General features: G+C 43.1%; 8 non-coding genes across 8 annotated transcripts; all 8 read left to right on the forward strand.

Moving 5' to 3' along the window:
* Positions 1–4,209: 4,209 nt before the first annotated feature.
* Positions 4,210–4,283, forward strand: trnat-cgu. Its single transcript has one exon. It is a non-coding gene; the product is annotated as a tRNA-Thr (tRNA).
* Positions 4,284–6,365: 2,082 nt separating this feature from the next.
* trnat-cgu lies at positions 6,366–6,439 on the forward strand. The gene has a single exon. It is a non-coding gene; the product is annotated as a tRNA-Thr (tRNA).
* A 2,733-nt stretch (positions 6,440–9,172) lies between these two features.
* trnat-cgu lies at positions 9,173–9,246 on the forward strand. Its single transcript has one exon. It is a non-coding gene; the product is annotated as a tRNA-Thr (tRNA).
* A 2,733-nt stretch (positions 9,247–11,979) lies between these two features.
* Positions 11,980–12,053, forward strand: trnat-cgu. Its single transcript has one exon. It is a non-coding gene; the product is annotated as a tRNA-Thr (tRNA).
* A 2,506-nt stretch (positions 12,054–14,559) lies between these two features.
* trnat-cgu lies at positions 14,560–14,633 on the forward strand. The gene has a single exon. It is a non-coding gene; the product is annotated as a tRNA-Thr (tRNA).
* Positions 14,634–16,743: 2,110 nt separating this feature from the next.
* Positions 16,744–16,817, forward strand: trnat-cgu. The gene has a single exon. It is a non-coding gene; the product is annotated as a tRNA-Thr (tRNA).
* Positions 16,818–17,595: 778 nt separating this feature from the next.
* On the forward strand, positions 17,596–17,669 carry trnat-cgu. The gene has a single exon. It is a non-coding gene; the product is annotated as a tRNA-Thr (tRNA).
* A 416-nt stretch (positions 17,670–18,085) lies between these two features.
* On the forward strand, positions 18,086–18,159 carry trnat-cgu. Its single transcript has one exon. It is a non-coding gene; the product is annotated as a tRNA-Thr (tRNA).
* Positions 18,160–18,225: the final 66 nt, after the last annotated feature.

Genomic DNA, 18,225 nt, shown 5'->3' on the forward strand with positions numbered 1-18,225 from the left:
ACAGAGCTCACAATAGTGTGAAATGGGCATTTACAGAGGCACTGTGGCTTAGTTGGTCAAAGTGCCTGTTTCGTAAACAGGAGATCCCGTGTTCAACTCCCAGCAGTGCCTCTTTCATGTAATTATGGACTTGAATTTTATGGTTTCGTAGTTTTGGAAAACAACAGAGCTTGCAATAGTGTGAACATGGCATTTACAGCGGCGCTGTGGCTTAGTTGGTTAAAGCGCCTGTTTAGTAAACAGGAGATCCTGGGTTCAACTCCCAGCAGTGCCTTGCTCAGGAAGTTGGAGATTTCAATTTTATGTATTCGGAGTTTTGGAAAAAAACAGAGCTCACAATAGTGTCAAATGGGCATTTACAGAGGCACTGTGGCTTAGTTGGTCAAAGTGCCTGTTTCGTAAACAGGAGATCCTGGGTTCAACTCCAGCAGTGCCTTGCTCAGGAAGTTAGTGATTTCAATTTTATGGTTTCGGAGTTTTGGAAAACAACAGAGCTTGCAATAGTGTGAACATGGCATTTACAGCGGCGCTGTGGCTTAGTTGGTTAAAGCGCCTGTTTAGTAAACAGGAGATCCTGGGTTCAACTCCCAGCAGTGCCTTGCTCAGGAAGTTGGAGATTTCAATTTTATGTATTCGGAGTTTTGGAAAAAAACAGAGCTCACAATAGTGTCAAATGGGCATTTACAGAGGCACTGTGGCTTAGTTGGTCAAAGTGCCTGTTTCGTAAACAGGAGATCCTGGGTTCAACTCCAGCAGTGCCTTGCTCAGGAAGTTAGTGATTTCAATTTTATGGTTTCGGAGTTTTGGAAAACAACAGAGCTTGCAATAGTGTGAACATGGCATTTACAGCGGCGCTGTGGCTTAGTTGGTTAAAGCGCCTGTTTAGTAAACAGGAGATCCTGGGTTCAACTCCCAGCAGTGCCTTGCTCAGGAAGTTAGAGATTTCAATTTTATGGTTTTGGAGTTTTGGAAAACAACAGAGCTTGCAATAGTGTGAACATGGCATTTACAGCGGTGCTGTGGCTTAGTTGGTTAAAGTGCCTGTTTAGTAAACAGGAGATCCTGGGTTCAACTCCCAGCAGTGCCTTGCTCAGGAAGTTGGAGACTTAAACTTTATTGTTTCGTAGGTATGGAAAAGAACAGAGCTTACAATAGTGTGAACCTTGGATTTACAGAGGTGCTGTGGCTTAGTTGGTTAAAGTGCCTGTCTTGTAAACAGGAGATCGTGGGTTCAACTCCCAGCAGTGCCTTGCTCAAGAAGTTAGAGATTTCAATTTTATGGTTTCGTAGTTTTGGAAAACAACAGAGCTTGCAATAGTGTGAACATGGCATTTACAGCGGTGCTGTGGCTTAGTTGGTTAAAGTGCCTGTTTAGTAAACAGGAGATCCTGGGTTCAACTCCCAGCAGTGCCTTGCTCAGGAAGTTAGAGACTTCAATTTTATGGTTTCGGAGTTTTGAAAAACAACAGAGCTTGCAATAGTGTGAACATGGCATTTACAGCGGTGCTGTGGCTTAGTTGGTTAAAGCGCCTGTTTAGTAAACAGGACATCCTGGGTTCAACTCCCAGCAGTGCCTCTTTCATGTAATTATGGACTTGAATTTTATGGTTTCGTAGTTTTGGAAAACAACAGAGCTTGCAATAGTGTGAACATGGCATTTACAGCGGCGCTGTGGCTTAGTTGGTTAAAGCGCCTGTTTAGTAAACAGGAGATCCTGGGTTCAACTCCCAGCAGTGCCTTGCTCAGGAAGTTGGAGATTTCAATTTTATGTATTCGGAGTTTTGGAAAAAAACAGAGCTCACAATAGTGTCAAATGGGCATTTACAGAGGCACTGTGGCTTAGTTGGTCAAAGTGCCTGTTTCGTAAACAGGAGATCCTGGGTTCAACTCCAGCAGTGCCTTGCTCAGGAAGTTAGTGATTTCAATTTTATGGTTTCGGAGTTTTGGAAAACAACAGAGCTTGCAATAGTGTGAACATGGCATTTACAGCGACGCTGTGGCTTAGTTGGTTAAAGTGCCTGTTTAGTAAACAGGAGATCCTGGGTTCAACTCCCAGCAGTGCCTTGCTCAGGAAGTTAGAGATTTCAATTTTATGGTTTTGGAGTTTTGGAAAACAACAGAGCTTGCAATAGTGTGAACATGGCATTTACAGCGGTGCTGTGGCTTAGTTGGTTAAAGTGCCTGTTTAGTAAACAGGAGATCCTGGGTTTATCTCCCAGCAGTGCCTTGCTCAGGAAGTTGGAGACTTAAACTTTATTGTTTCGTAGGTATGGAAAAGAACAGAGCTTACAATAGTGTGAACCTTGGATTTACAGAGGTGCTGTGGCTTAGTTGGTTAAAGTGCCTGTCTTGTAAACAGGAGATCGTGGGTTCAACTCCCAGCAGTGCCTTGCTCAAGAAGTTAGAGATTTCAATTTTATGGTTTCGTAGTTTTGGAAAACAACAGAGCTTGCAATAGTGTGAACATGGCATTTACAGCGGTGCTGTGGCTTAGTTGGTTAAAGCGCCTGTTTAGTAAACAGGAGATCCTGGGTTCAACTCCCAGCAGTGCCTCTTTCATGTAATTATGGACTTGAATTTTATGGTTTCGTAGTTTTGGAAAAGAACAGAGCTTACAATAGTGTGAACCTTGCATTTACAGAGGTGCTGTGGCTTAGTTGGTTAAAGTGCCTGTCTTGTAAACATGAGATCCTGGGTTCAACTCCCAGCAGTGCCTTGCTCAGGAAGTTAGAGCCTTCAATTTTATGGTTTTGGAGTTTTGGAAAACAACAGAGCTTGCAATAGTGTGAACATGGCATTTACAGCGGTGCTGTGGCTTAGTTGGTTAAAGTGCCTGTTTAGTAAACAGGAGATCCTGGGTTCAACTCCCAGCAGTGCCTCTTTCATGTAATTATGGACTTGAATTTTATGGTTTCGTAGTTTTGGAAAACAACAGAGCTTGCAATAGTGTGAACATGGCATTTACAGCAGCGCTGTGGCTTAGTTGGTTAAAGTGCCTGTTTAGTAAACAGGACATCCTGGGTTCAACTCCCAGCAGTGCCTTGCTCAGGAAGTTAGAGATTTCAATTTTTTGGTTTTTGAGTTTTGAAAAACAACAGAGCTTGCAATAGTGTGAACATGGCATTTACAGCGGTGCTGTGGCTTAGTTGGTTAAAGTGCCTGTTTAGTAAACAGGAGATCCTGGGTTTAACTCCCAGCAGTGCCTCTTTCATGTAATTATGGACTTGAATTTTATGGTTTCGTAGTTTTGGAAAACAACAGAGCTTGCAATAGTGTGAACATGGCATTTACAGCGGCGCTGTGGCTTAGTTGGTTAAAGCGCCTGTTTCGTAAACAGGAGATCCTGGGTTCAACTCCAGCAGTGCCTTGCTCAGGAAGTTGGAGATTTCAATTTTATGGATTCGCAGTTTTGGAAAAGTGCCTGTTTAGTAAACAGGAGATCCTGGGTTCAACTCCCAGCAGTGCCTTGCTCAGGAAGTTAGAGAATTCAATTTTATCGTTTCGGAGTTTTGGAAAACAACAGAGCTTGCAATAGTGTGAACATGGCATTTACAGAGGCGCTGTGGCTTAGTTGGTTAAAGAGCCTGTTTAGTAAACAGGAGATCCTGGGTTCAACTCCCAGCAGTGCCTTGCTCAGGAAGTTGGAGATTTCAATTTTATGTATTCGGAGTTTTGAAAAAAAGTCAGAGCTCACAATAGTGTGAAATGGGCATTTACAGAGGCACTGTGGCTTAGTTGGTCAAAGTGCCTGTTTCGTAAACAGGAGATCCCGTGTTTAACTCCCAGCAGTGCCTCTTTCATGTAATTATGGACTTGAATTTTATGGTTTCGTAGTTTTGGAAAACAACAGAGCTTGCAATAGTGTGAACATGGCATTTACAGCAGCGCTGTGGCTTAGTTGGTTAAAGTGCCTGTTTAGTAAACAGGAGATCCTGGGTTCAACTCCCAGCAGTGCCTTGCTCAGGAAGTTAGAGATTTCAATTTTATGTATTCGGAGTTTTGGAAAACAACAGAGCTTGCAATAGTGTGAACATTGCATTTACAGCAGCGCTGTGGCTTAGTTGGTAAAAGGGCCTGTTTAGTAAACACGAGATCCTGGGTTCAACTCCCAGCAGTGACTTGCTCAGGAAGTTGGAGATTTCAAATTTATGTATTCGGAGTTTTGGAAAAAAACAGAGCTCACAATAGTATCAAATGGGCATTTACAGAGGCACTGTGGCTTAGTTGGTCAAAGTGCCTGTTTCGTAAACAGGAGATCCTGGGTTCAACTCCCAGCAGTGCCTTGCTCAGGAAGTTGGAGATTTCAATTTTATGGATTCGCAGTTTTGGAAAAGTGCCTGTTTAGTAAACAGGAGATCCTGGGTTCAACTCCCAGCAGTGCCTTGCTCAGGAAGTTAGAGATTTCAATTTTATGGTTTCGTAGTTTTGGAAAACAACAGAGCTTGCAATAGTGTGAACATGGCATTTACAGCGGTGCTGTGGCTTAGTTGGTTAAAGCGCCTGTTTAGTAAACAGGAGATCCTGGGTTCAACTCCCAGCAGTGCCTTGCTCAGGAAGTTAGAGACTTCAATTTTATGGTTTCGGAGTTTTGAAAAACAACAGAGCTTGCAATAGTGTGAACATGGCATTTACAGCGGTGCTGTGGCTTAGTCGGTTAAAGCGCCTGTTTAGTAAACAGGACATCCTGGGTTCAACTCCCAGCAGTGCCTCTTTCATGTAATTATGGACTTGAATTTTATGGTTTCGTAGTTTTGGAAAAGAACAGAGCTTACAATAGTGTGAACCTTGCATTTACAGAGGTGCTGTGGCTTAGTTGGTTAAAGTGCCTGTCTTGTAAACATGAGATCCTGGGTTCAACTCCCAGCAGTGCCTTGCTCAGGAAGTTAGAGCCTTCAATTTTATGGTTTTGGAGTTTTGGAAAACAACAGAGCTTGCAATAGTGTGAACATGGCATTTACAGCGGTGCTGTGGCTTAGTTGGTTAAAGTGCCTGTTTAGTAAACAGGAGATCCTGGGTTCAACTCCCAGCAGTGCCTCTTTCATGTAATTATGGACTTGAATTTTATGGTTTCGTAGTTTTGGAAAACAACAGAGCTTGCAATAGTGTGAACATGGCATTTACAGCAGCGCTGTGGCTTAGTTGGTTAAAGTGCCTGTTTAGTAAACAGGACATCCTGGGTTCAACTCCCAGCAGTGCCTTGCTCAGGAAGTTAGAGATTTCAATTTTTTGGTTTTTGAGTTTTGAAAAACAACAGAGCTTGCAATAGTGTGAACATGGCATTTACAGCGGTGCTGTGGCTTAGTTGGTTAAAGTGCCTGTTTAGTAAACAGGAGATCCTGGGTTTAACTCCCAGCAGTGCCTCTTTCATGTAATTATGGACTTGAATTTTATGGTTTCGTAGTTTTGGAAAACAACAGAGCTTGCAATAGTGTGAACATGGCATTTACAGCGGCGCTGTGGCTTAGTTGGTTAAAGCGCCTGTTTCGTAAACAGGAGATCCTGGGTTCAACTCCAGCAGTGCCTTGCTCAGGAAGTTGGAGATTTCAATTTTATGGATTCGCAGTTTTGGAAAAGTGCCTGTTTAGTAAACAGGAGATCCTGGGTTCAACTCCCAGCAGTGCCTTGCTCAGGAAGTTAGAGAATTCAATTTTATCGTTTCGGAGTTTTGGAAAACAACAGAGCTTGCAATAGTGTGAACATGGCATTTACAGAGGCGCTGTGGCTTAGTTGGTTAAAGAGCCTGTTTAGTAAACAGGAGATCCTGGGTTCAACTCCCAGCAGTGCCTTGCTCAGGAAGTTGGAGATTTCAATTTTATGTATTCGGAGTTTTGAAAAAAAGTCAGAGCTCACAATAGTGTGAAATGGGCATTTACAGAGGCACTGTGGCTTAGTTGGTCAAAGTGCCTGTTTCGTAAACAGGAGATCCCGTGTTTAACTCCCAGCAGTGCCTCTTTCATGTAATTATGGACTTGAATTTTATGGTTTCGTAGTTTTGGAAAACAACAGAGCTTGCAATAGTGTGAACATGGCATTTACAGCAGCGCTGTGGCTTAGTTGGTTAAAGTGCCTGTTTAGTAAACAGGAGATCCTGGGTTCAACTCCCGGCAGTGCCTTGCTCAGGAAGTTAGAGATTTCAATTTTATGTATTCGGAGTTTTGGAAAACAACAGAGCTTGCAATAGTGTGAACATTGCATTTACAGCAGCGCTGTGGCTTAGTTGGTAAAAGGGCCTGTTTAGTAAACACGAAATCCTGGGTTCAACTCCCAGCAGTGACTTGCTCAGGAAGTTGGAGATTTCAAATTTATGTATTCGGAGTTTTGGAAAAAAACAGAGCTCACAATAGTATCAAATGGGCATTTACAGAGGCACTGTGGCTTAGTTGGTCAAAGTGCCTGTTTCGTAAACAGGAGATCCTGGGTTCAACTCCCAGCAGTGCCTTGCTCAGGAAGTTGGAGATTTCAATTTTATGGATTCGCAGTTTTGGAAAAGTGCCTGTTTAGTAAACAGGAGATCCTGGGTTCAACTCCCAGCAGTGCCTTGCTCAGGAAGTTAGAGACTTAAACTTTATTGTTTCGTAGGTTTGGAAAACAACAGAGCTTACAATAGTTTGAACCTTGGATTTACAGAGGCGCTGTGTCTTAGTTGGTTAAAGTGCCTGTCTTGTAAACAGGAGATCATGGGTTCAACTCCCAGCAGTGCCTTGCTCAGGAAGTTGGAGATTTCAATTTTATGGATTCAGAGTTTTGGAAAAAAACAGAGCTCACAATAGTGTGAAATAGGCATTTACAGAGGCACTGTGGCTTAGTTGGTCAAAGTGCCTGTTTCGTAAACAGGAGATCCTGGGTTCAACTCCAGCAGTGCCTTGCTCAGGAAGTTGGAGATTTCAATTTTATGGATTCGCAGTTTTGGAAAAGTGCCTGTTTAGTAAACAGGAGATCCTGGGTTCAACTCCCAGCAGTGCCTTGCTCAGGAAGTTAGAAAATTCAATTTTATGGTTTCGGAGTTTTGGAAAACAACAGAGCTTGCAATAGTGTGAACATGGCATTTACAGCGGTGCTGTGGCTTAGTTGGTTAAAGCGCCTGTTTAGTAAACAGGAGATCCTGGGTTCAACTCCCAGCAGTGCCTCTTTCATGTAATTATGGACTTGAATTTTATGGTTTCGTAGTTTTGGAAAACAACAGAGCTTGCAAGAGTGTGAACATGGCATTTACAGCGGCGCTGTGGCTTAGTTGGTTAAAGCGCCTGTTTAGTAAACAGGAGATCCTGGGTTCAACTCCCAGCAGTGCCTTGCTCAGGAAGTTAGAGAATTCAATTTTATCGTTTCGGAGTTTTGGAAAACAACAGAGCTTGCAATAGTGTGAACATGGCATTTACAGCAGCGCTGTGGCTTAGTTGGTTAAAGTGCCTGTTTAGTAAACAGGAGATCCTGGGTTCAACTCCCAGCAGTGCCTTGCTCAGGAAGATAGAGATTTCAATTTTATGGTTTTGGAGTTTTGGAAAACAACAGAGCTTGCAATAGTGTGAACATGGCATTTACAGCGGTGCTGTGGCTTAGTTGGTTAAAGTGCCTGTTTAGTAAACAGGAGATCCTGGGTTCAACTCCCAGCAGTGCCTTGCTCAGGAAGTTGGAGACTTAAACTTTATTGTTTCGTAGGTATGGAAAAGAACAGAGCTTACAATAGTGTGAACCTTGGATTTACAGAGGTGCTGTGGCTTAGTTGGTTAAAGTGCCTGTCTTGTAAACAGGAGATCATGGGTTCAACTCCCAGCAGTGCCTTGCTCAAGAAGTTAGAGATTTCAATTTTATGGTTTCGTAGTTTTGGAAAACAACAGAGCTTGCAATAGTGTGAACATGGCATTTACAGCGGTGCTGTGGCTTAGTTGGTTAAAGCGCCTGTTTAGTAAACAGGAGATCCTGGGTTCAACTCCCAGCAGTGCCTTGCTCAGGAAGTTAGAGACTTCACTTTTATGGTTTCGGAGTTTTGAAAAACAACAGAGCTTGCAATAGTGTGAACATGGCATTTACAGCGGTGCTGTGGCTTAGTTGGTTAAAGTGCCTGTTTAGTAAACAGGAGATCCTGGGTTCAACTCCCAGCAGTGCCTCTTTCATGTAATTATGGACTTGAATTTCATGGTTTCGTAGTTTTGGAAAACAACAGAGCTTGCAAGAGTGTGAACATGGCATTTACAGCGGCGCTGTGGCTTAGTTGGTTAAAGCGCCTGTTTAGTAAACAGGAGATCCTGGGTTCAACTCCCAGCAGTGCCTTGCTCAGGAAGTTGGAGATTTCAATTTTATGTATTCGGAGTTTTGGAAAAAAACAGAGCTCACAATAGTGTGAAATGGGCATTTACAGAGGCACTGTGGCTTAGTTTGTCAAAGTGCCTGTTTCGTAAACAGGAGATCCTGGGTTCAACTCCCAGCAGTGCCTTGCTCAGGAAGTTAGAGAATTCAATTTTATCGTTTCGGAGTTTTGGAAAACAACAGAGCTTGCAATAGTGTGAACATGGCATTTACAGAGGCGCTGTGGCTTAGTTGGTTAAAGCGCCTGTTTAGTAAACAGGAGATCCTGGGTTCAACTCCCAGCAGTGCCTTGCTCAGGAAGTTGGAGATTTCAATTTTATGGATTCAGAGTTTTGGAAAAAAACAGAGCTCACAATAGTGTGAAATGGGCATTTACAGAGGCACTGTGGCTTAGTTGGTCAAAGTGCCTGTTTCGTAAACAGGAGATCCCGTGTTCAACTCCCAGCAGTGCCTCTTTCATGTAATTATGGACTTGAATTTTATGGTTTCGTAGTTTTGGAAAACAACAGAGCTTGCAATAGTGTGAACATGGCATTTACAGCAGCGCTGTGGCTTAGTTGGTTAAAGTGCCTGTTTAGTAAACAGGAGATCCTGGGTTCAACTCCCAGCAGTGCCTTGCTCAGGAAGTTAGAGATTTCAATTTTATGTATTCGGAGTTTTGGAAAACAACAGAGCTTGCAATAGTGTGAACATTGCATTTACAGCGGCGCTGTGGCTTAGTTGGTAAAAGGGCCTGTTTAGTAAACACGAGATCCTGTGTTCAACTCCCAGCAGTGACTTGCTCAGGATGTTGGAGATTTCAATTTTATGTATTCGGAGTTTTGGAAAAAAACAGAGCTCACAATAGTGTCAAATGGGCATTTACAGAGGCACTGTGGCTTAGTTGGTCAAAGTGCCTGTTTCGTAAACAGGAGATCCTGGGTTCAACTCCCAGCAGTGCCTTGCTCAGGAAGTTGGAGATTTCAATTTTATGGATTCGCAGTTTTGGAAAAGTGCCTGTTTAGTAAACAGGACATCCTGGGTTCAACTCCCAGCAGTGCCTTGCTCAGGAAGTTAGAGAATTCAATTTTATGGTTTCGGAGTTTTGGAAAACAACAGAGCTTGCAATAGTGTGAACATGGCATTTACAGCGGTGCTGTGGCTTAGTTGGTTAAAGCGCCTGTTTAGTAAACAGGAGATCCTGGGTTCAACTCCCAGCAGTGCCTCTTTCATGTAATTATGGACTTGAATTTTATGGTTTCGTAGTTTTGGAAAAAAACAGAGCTCACAATAGTGTGAAATGTGCATTTACAGAGGCACTGTGGCTTAGTTGGTCAAAGTGCCTGTTTCGTAAACAGGAGATCCTGGGTTCAACTCCAGCAGTGCCTTGCTCAGGAAGTTGGAGATTTCAATTTTATGGATTCGCAGTTTTGGAAAAGTGCCTGTTTAGTAAACAGGAGATCCTGGGTTCAACTCCCAGCAGTGCCTTGCTCAGGAAGTTAGAAAATTCAATTTTATGGTTTCGGAGTTTTGGAAAACAACAGAGCTTGCAATAGTGTGAACATGGCATTTACAGCGGTGCTGTGGCTTAGTTGGTTAAAGCGCCTGTTTAGTAAACAGGAGATCCTGGGTTCAACTCCCAGCAGTGCCTCTTTCATGTAATTATGGACTTGAATTTTATGGTTTCGTAGTTTTGGAAAACAACAGAGCTTGCAAGAGTGTGAACATGGCATTTACAGCGGCGCTGTGGCTTAGTTGGTTAAAGCGCCTGTTTAGTAAACAGGAGATCCTGGGTTCAACTCCCAGCAGTGCCTTGCTCAGGAAGTTAGAGAATTCAATTTTATCGTTTCGGAGTTTTGGAAAACAACAGAGCTTGCAATAGTGTGAACATGGCATTTACAGCAGCGCTGTGGCTTAGTTGGTTAAAGTGCCTGTTTAGTAAACAGGAGATCCTGGGTTCAACTCCCAGCAGTGCCTTGCTCAGGAAGATAGAGATTTCAATTTTATGGTTTTGGAGTTTTGGAAAACAACAGAGCTTGCAATAGTGTGAACATGGCATTTACAGCGGTGCTGTGGCTTAGTTGGTTAAAGTGCCTGTTTAGTAAACAGGAGATCCTGGGTTCAACTCCCAGCAGTGCCTTGCTCAGGAAGTTGGAGACTTAAACTTTATTGTTTCGTAGGTATGGAAAAGAACAGAGCTTACAATAGTGTGAACCTTGGATTTACAGAGGTGCTGTGGCTTAGTTGGTTAAAGTGCCTGTCTTGTAAACAGGAGATCATGGGTTCAACTCCCAGCAGTGCCTTGCTCAAGAAGTTAGAGATTTCAATTTTATGGTTTCGTAGTTTTGGAAAACAACAGAGCTTGCAATAGTGTGAACATGGCATTTACAGCGGTGCTGTGGCTTAGTTGGTTAAAGCGCCTGTTTAGTAAACAGGAGATCCTGGGTTCAACTCCCAGCAGTGCCTTGCTCAGGAAGTTAGAGACTTCACTTTTATGGTTTCGGAGTTTTGAAAAACAACAGAGCTTGCAATAGTGTGAACATGGCATTTACAGCGGTGCTGTGGCTTAGTTGGTTAAAGTGCCTGTTTAGTAAACAGGAGATCCTGGGTTCAACTCCCAGCAGTGCCTCTTTCATGTAATTATGGACTTGAATTTCATGGTTTCGTAGTTTTGGAAAACAACAGAGCTTGCAAGAGTGTGAACATGGCATTTACAGCGGCGCTGTGGCTTAGTTGGTTAAAGCGCCTGTTTAGTAAACAGGAGATCCTGGGTTCAACTCCCAGCAGTGCCTTGCTCAGGAAGTTGGAGATTTCAATTTTATGTATTCGGAGTTTTGGAAAAAAACAGAGCTCACAATAGTGTGAAATGGGCATTTACAGAGGCACTGTGGCTTAGTTTGTCAAAGTGCCTGTTTCGTAAACAGGAGATCCTGGGTTCAACTCCCAGCAGTGCCTTGCTCAGGAAGTTAGAGAATTCAATTTTATCGTTTCGGAGTTTTGGAAAACAACAGAGCTTGCAATAGTGTGAACATGGCATTTACAGAGGCGCTGTGGCTTAGTTGGTTAAAGCGCCTGTTTAGTAAACAGGAGATCCTGGGTTCAACTCCCAGCAGTGCCTTGCTCAGGAAGTTGGAGATTTCAATTTTATGGATTCAGAGTTTTGGAAAAAAACAGAGCTCACAATAGTGTGAAATGGGCATTTACAGAGGCACTGTGGCTTAGTTGGTCAAAGTGCCTGTTTCGTAAACAGGAGATCCCGTGTTCAACTCCCAGCAGTGCCTCTTTCATGTAATTATGGACTTGAATTTTATGGTTTCGTAGTTTTGGAAAACAACAGAGCTTGCAATAGTGTGAACATGGCATTTACAGCAGCGCTGTGGCTTAGTTGGTTAAAGTGCCTGTTTAGTAAACAGGAGATCCTGGGTTCAACTCCCAGCAGTGCCTTGCTCAGGAAGTTAGAGATTTCAATTTTATGTATTCGGAGTTTTGGAAAACAACAGAGCTTGCAATAGTGTGAACATTGCATTTACAGCGGCGCTGTGGCTTAGTTGGTAAAAGGGCCTGTTTAGTAAACACGAGATCCTGGGTTCAACTCCCAGCAGTGACTTGCTCAGGATGTTGGAGATTTCAATTTTATGTATTCGGAGTTTTGGAAAAAAACAGAGCTCACAATAGTGTCAAATGGGCATTTACAGAGGCACTGTGGCTTAGTTGGTCAAAGTGCCTGTTTCGTAAACAGGAGATCCTGGGTTCAACTCCCAGCAGTGCCTTGCTCAGGAAGTTGGAGATTTCAATTTTATGGATTCGCAGTTTTGGAAAAGTGCCTGTTTAGTAAACAGGACATCCTGGGTTCAACTCCCAGCAGTGCCTTGCTCAGGAAGTTAGAGACTTAAACTTTATTGTTTCGTAGGTTTGGAAAACAACAGAGCTTACAATAGTTTGAACCTTGGATTTACAGAGGCGCTGTGTCTTAGTTGGTTAAAGTGCCTGTCTTGTAAACAGGAGATCATGGGTTCAACTCCCAGCAGTGCCTTGCTCAGGAAGTTGGAGATTTCAATTTTATGGATTCAGAGTTTTGGAAAAAAACAGAGCTCACAATAGTGTGAAATGGGCATTTACAGAGGCACTGTGGCTTAGTTGGTCAAAGTGCCTGTTTCGTAAACAGGAGATCCTGGGTTCAACTCCAGCAGTGCCTTGCTCAGGAAGTTGGAGATTTCAATTTTATGGATTCGCAGTTTTGGAAAAGTGCCTGTTTAGTAAACAGGAGATCCTGGGTTCAACTCCCAGCAGTGCCTTGCTCAGGAAGTTAGAGAATTCAATTTTATGGTTTCGGAGTTTTGGAAAACAACAGAGCTTGCAATAGTGTGAACATGGCATTTACAGCGGTGCTGTGGCTTAGTTGGTTAAAGCGCCTGTTTAGTAAACAGGAGATCCTGGGTTCAACTCCCAGCAGTGCCTCTTTCATGTAATTATGGACTTGAATTTTATGGTTTCGTAGTTTTGGAAAACAACAGAGCTTGCAAGAGTGTGAACATGGCATTTACAGCGGCGCTGTGGCTTAGTTGGTTAAAGTGCCTGTTTAGTAAACAGGAGATCCTGGGATCAACTCCCAGCAGTGCCTTGCTCAGGAAGATAGAGATTTCAATTTTATGGTTTTGGAGTTTTGGAAAACAACAGAGCTTGCAATAGTGTGAACATGGCATTTACAGCGGTGCTGTGGCTTAGTTGGTTAAAGTGCCTGTTTAGTAAACAGGAGATCCTGGGTTCAACTCCCAGCAGTGCCTTGCTCAGGAAGTTGGAGACTTAAACTTTATTGTTTCGTAGGTATGGAAAAGAACAGAGCTTACAATAGTGTGAACCTTGGATTTACAGAGGTGCTGTGGCTTAGTTGGTTAAAGTGCCTGTCTTGTAAACAGGAGATCATGGGTTCAACTCCCAGCAGTGCCTTGCTCAGGAAGTTAGAGACTTCACTTTTATGGTTTCGGAGTTTTGAAAAACAACAGAGCTTGCAATAGTGTGAACATGGCATTTACAGCGGTGCTGTGGCTTAGTTGGTTAAAGCGCCTGTTTAGTAAACAGGAGATCCTGGGTTCAACTCCCAGCAGTGCCTCTTTCATGTAATTATGGACTTGAATTTCATGGTTTCGTAGTTTTGGAAAACAACAGAGCTTGCAAGAGTGTGAACATGGCATTTACAGCGGCGCTGTGGCTTAGTTGGTTAAAGCGCCTGTTTAGTAAACAGGAGATCCTGGGTTCAACTCCCAGCAGTGCCTTGCTCAGGAAGTTGGAGATTTCAATTTTATGTATTCGGAGTTTTGGAAAAAAACAGAGCTCACAATAGTGTGAAATGGGCATTTACAGAGGCACTGTGGCTTAGTTTGTCAAAGTGCCTGTTTCGTAAACAGGAGATCCTGGGTTCAACTCCAGCAGTGCCTTGCTCAGGAAGTTGGTGATTTCAATTTTATGGATTCGCAGTTTTGGAAAAGTGCCTGTTTAGTAAACAGGAGATCCTGGGTTCAACTCCCAGCAGTGCCTTGCTCAGGAAGTTAGAGAATTCAATTTTATCGTTTCGGAGTTTTGGAAAACAACAGAGCTTGCAATAGTGTGAACATGGCATTTACAGAGGCGCTGTGGCTTAGTTGGTTAAAGCGCCTGTTTAGTAAACAGGAGATCCTGGGTTCAACTCCCAGCAGTGCCTTGCTCAGGAAGTTGGAGATTTCAATTTTATGGATTCAGAGTTTTGGAAAAAAACAGAGCTCACAATAGTGTGAAATGGGCATTTACAGAGGCACTGTGGCTTAGTTGGTCAAAGTGCCTGTTTCGTAAACAGGAGATCCCGTGTTCAACTCCCAGCAGTGCCTCTTTCATGTAATTATGGACTTGAATTTTATGGTTTCGTAGTTTTGGAAAACAACAGAGCTTGCAATAGTGTGAACATGGCATTTACAGCAGCGCTGTGGCTTAGTTGGTTAAAGTGCCTGTTTAGTAAACAGGAGATCCTGGGTTCAACTCCCAGCAGTGCCTTGCTCAGGAAGTTAGAGATTTCAATTTTATGTATTCGGAGTTTTGGAAAACAACAGAGCTTGCAATAGTGTGAACATTGCATTTACAGCGGCGCTGTGGCTTAGTTGGTAAAAGGGCCTGTTTAGTAAACACGAGATCCTGGGTTCAACTCCCAGCAGTGACTTGCTCAGGATGTTGGAGATTTCAATTTTATGTATTCGGAGTTTTGGAAAAAAACAGAGCTCACAATAGTGTCAAATGGGCATTTACAGAGGCACTGTGGCTTAGTTGGTCAAAGTGCCTGTTTCGTAAACAGGAGATCCTGGGTTCAACTCCCAGCAGTGCCTTGCTCAGGAAGTTGGAGATTTCAATTTTATGGATTCGCAGTTTTGGAAAAGTGCCTGTTTAGTAAACAGGAGATCCTGGGTTCAACTCCCAGCAGTGCCTTGCTCAGGAAGTTAGAGACTTAAACTTTATTGTTTCGTAGGTTTGGAAAACAACAGAGCTTACAATAGTTTGAACCTTGGATTTACAGAGGCGCTGTGTCTTAGTTGGTTAAAGTGCCTGTCTTGTAAACAGGAGATCATGGGTTCAACTCCCAGCAGTGCCTTGCTCAGGAAGTTGGAGATTTCAATTTTATGGATTCAGAGTTTTGGAAAAAAACAGAGCTCACAATAGTGTGAAATGGGCATTTACAGAGGCACTGTGGCTTAGTTGGTCAAAGTGCCTGTTTCGTAAACAGGAGATCCTGGGTTCAACTCCAGCAGTGCCTTGCTCAGGAAGTTGGAGATTTCAATTTTATGGATTCGCAGTTTTGGAAAAGTGCCTGTTTAGTAAACAGGAGATCCTGGGTTCAACTCCCAGCAGTGCCTTGCTCAGGAAGTTAGAGAATTCAATTTTATGGTTTCGGAGTTTTGGAAAACAACAGAGCTTGCAATAGTGTGAACATGGCATTTACAGCGGCGCTGTGGCTTAGTTGGTTAAAGTGCCTGTTTAGTAAACAGGAGATCCTGGGTTCAACTCCAGCAGTGCCTTGCTCAGGAAGTTGGAGATTTCAATTTTATGGATTCGCAGTTTTGGAAAAGTGCCTGTTTAGTAAACAGGAGATCCTGGGTTCAACTCCCAGCAGTGCCTTGCTCAGGAAGTTAGAGAATTCAATTTTATGGTTTCGGAGTTTTGGAAAACAACAGAGCTTGCAATAGTGTGAACATGGCATTTACAGCGGCGCTGTGGCTTAGTTGGTTAAAGTGCCTGTTTAGTAAACAGGAGATCCTGGGTTCAACTCCCAGCAGTGCCTTGCTCAGGAAGTTGGAGATTTCAATTTTATGGATTCAGAGTTTTGGAAAAAAACAGAGCTCACAATAGTGTGAAATGGGCATTTACAGAGGCACTGTGGCTTAGTTGGTCAAAGTGCCTGTTTCGTAAACAGGAGATCCCGTGTTCAACTCACAGCAGTGCCTCTTTCATGTAATTATGGACTTGAATTTTATGGTTTCGTAGTTTTGGAAAACAACAGAGCTTGCAATAGTGTGAACATGGCATTTACAGCGGCGCTGTGGCTTAGTTGGTTAAAGTGCCTGTTTAGTAAACAGGAGATCCTGGGTTCAACTCCCAGCAGTGCCTTGCTCAGGAAGTTAGAGACTTAAACTTTATTGTTTCGTAGGTTTGGAAAAGAACAGAGCTTACAATAGTGTGAAATAGGCATTTCCAGAGGCACTGTGGCTTAGTTGGTCAAAGTGCATTGCTCAGGAAGTTGCAGACTTAAACTTTATGGTTTCGTAGGTTTGGAAAACAACAGAGCTTACAATAGTTTGAACCTTGGATTTACAGAGGCGCTGTGTCTTAGTTGGTCAAAGTGCCTGTTTCGTAAACAGGAGATCCTGGGTTCAACTCCCAGCAGTGCCTTGCTCAGGAAGTTGGAGATTTCAATTTTATGGATTCGCAGTTTTGGAAAAGTGCCTGTTTCGTAAACAGGAGATCCTGGGTTCAACTCCCAGCAGTGCCTTGCTCACGAAGTTGGAGATTTCAATTTTATGGATTCGCAGTTTTGGAAAAGTGCCTGTTTAGTAAACAGGAGATCCTGGGTTCAACTCCCAGCAGTGCCTTGCTCAGGAAGTTAGAGATTTCAATTTTATGGTTTCGGAGTTTTGGAAAACAACAGAGCTTGCAATAGTGTGAACATGGCATTTACAGCGGCGCTGTGGCTTAGTTGTTTAAAGCGCCTGTTTAGTAAACAGGAGATCCTGGGTTCAACTCCCAGCAGTGCCTTGCTCAGGAATTTGGAGATTTCAATTTTATAAATTCGCAGTTTTGGAAAAGTGCCTGTTTAGTAAACAGGAGATCCTGGGTTCAACTCCCAGCAGTGCCTTGCTCAGGAAGTTAGAGATTTCAAGGTTATGGTTTCGGAGTTTTGGAAAACAACAGAGCTCACAATAGTGTGAAATGGGCATTTAAAGAGGCACTGTGGCTTAGTTGGTCAAAGTGCCTGTTTCGTAAACAGGAGATCCTGGGTTCAACTCCCAGCAGTGCCTTGCTCAGGAAGTTGGAGATTTCAATTTTATGGATTCGCAGTTTTGGAAAAGTGCCTGTTTAGTAAACAGGAGATCCTGGGTTCAACTCCCAGCAGTGCCTTGCTCAGGAAGTTAGAGACTTAAACTTTATTGTTTCGTAGGTTTGGAAAACAACAGAGCTTACAATAGTTTGAACCTTGGATTTACAGAGGCGCTGTGTCTTAGTTGGTTAAAGTGCCTGTCTTGTAAACAGGAGATCATGGGTTCAACTCCCAGCAGTGCCTTGCTCAGGAAGTTGGAGATTTCAATTTTATGGATTCAGAGTTTTGGAAAAAAACAGAGCTCACAATAGTGTGAAATGGGCATTTACAGAGGCACTGTGGCTTAGTTGGTCAAAGTGCCTGTTTCGTAAACAGGAGATCCTGGGTTCAACTCCAGCAGTGCCTTGCTCAGGAAGTTGGAGATTTCAATTTTATGGATTCGCAGTTTTGGAAAAGTGCCTGTTTAGTAAACAGGAGATCCTGGGTTCAACTCCCAGCAGTGCCTTGCTCAGGAAGTTAGAGAATTCAATTTTATGGTTTCGGAGTTTTGGAAAACAACAGAGCTTGCAATAGTGTGAACATGGCATTTACAGCGGCGCTGTGGCTTAGTTGGTTAAAGAGCCTGTTTAGTAAACAGGAGATCCTGGGTTCAACTCCCAGCAGTGCCTTGCTCAGGAAGTTGGAGATTTCACTTTTATGTATTCGGAGTTTTGAAAAAAAGACAGAGCTCACAATAGTGTGAAATGGGCATTTAAAGAGGCACTGTGGCTTAGTTGGTCAAAGTACCTGTTTCGTAAACAGGAGATCCTGGGTTCAACTCCCAGCAGTGCCTTGCTCAGGAAGTTGGAGATTTCAATTTTATGGATTCAGAGTTTTGGAAAAAAACAGAGCTCACAATAGTGTGAAATGGGCATTTACAGAGGCACTGTGGCTTAGTTGGTCAAAGTGCCTGTTTCGTAAACAGGAGATCCCGTGTTCAACTCCCAGCAGTGCCTCTTTCATGTAATTATGGACATGAATTTTATGGTTTCGTAGTTTTGGAAAACAACAGAGCTTGCAATAGTGTGAACATTGCATTTACAGCAGAGCTGTGGCTTAGTTGGTAAAAGAGCCTGTTTAGTAAACACGAGATCCTGGGTTCAACTCCCAGCAGTGCCTTGCTCAGGAAGTTGGAGATTTCAATTTTATGTATTCGGAATTTTGGAAAAAAAACAGAGCTCACAATAGTGTGAAATGGGCATTTAAAGAGGCACTGTGGCTTAGTTGGTCAAAGTACCTGTTTCGTAAACAGGAGATCCTGGGTTCAACTCCCAGCAGTGCCTTGCTCAGGAAGTTGGAGATTTCAATTTTATGGATTCGCAGTTTTGGAAAAGTGCCTGTTTAGTAAA

The sequence above is a fragment of the Cyclopterus lumpus genome, chromosome 15 (genome assembly GCF_009769545.1).
Source record: "Cyclopterus lumpus isolate fCycLum1 chromosome 15, fCycLum1.pri, whole genome shotgun sequence".
Taxonomy (NCBI): Eukaryota; Metazoa; Chordata; class Actinopteri; order Perciformes; family Cyclopteridae; genus Cyclopterus; species Cyclopterus lumpus.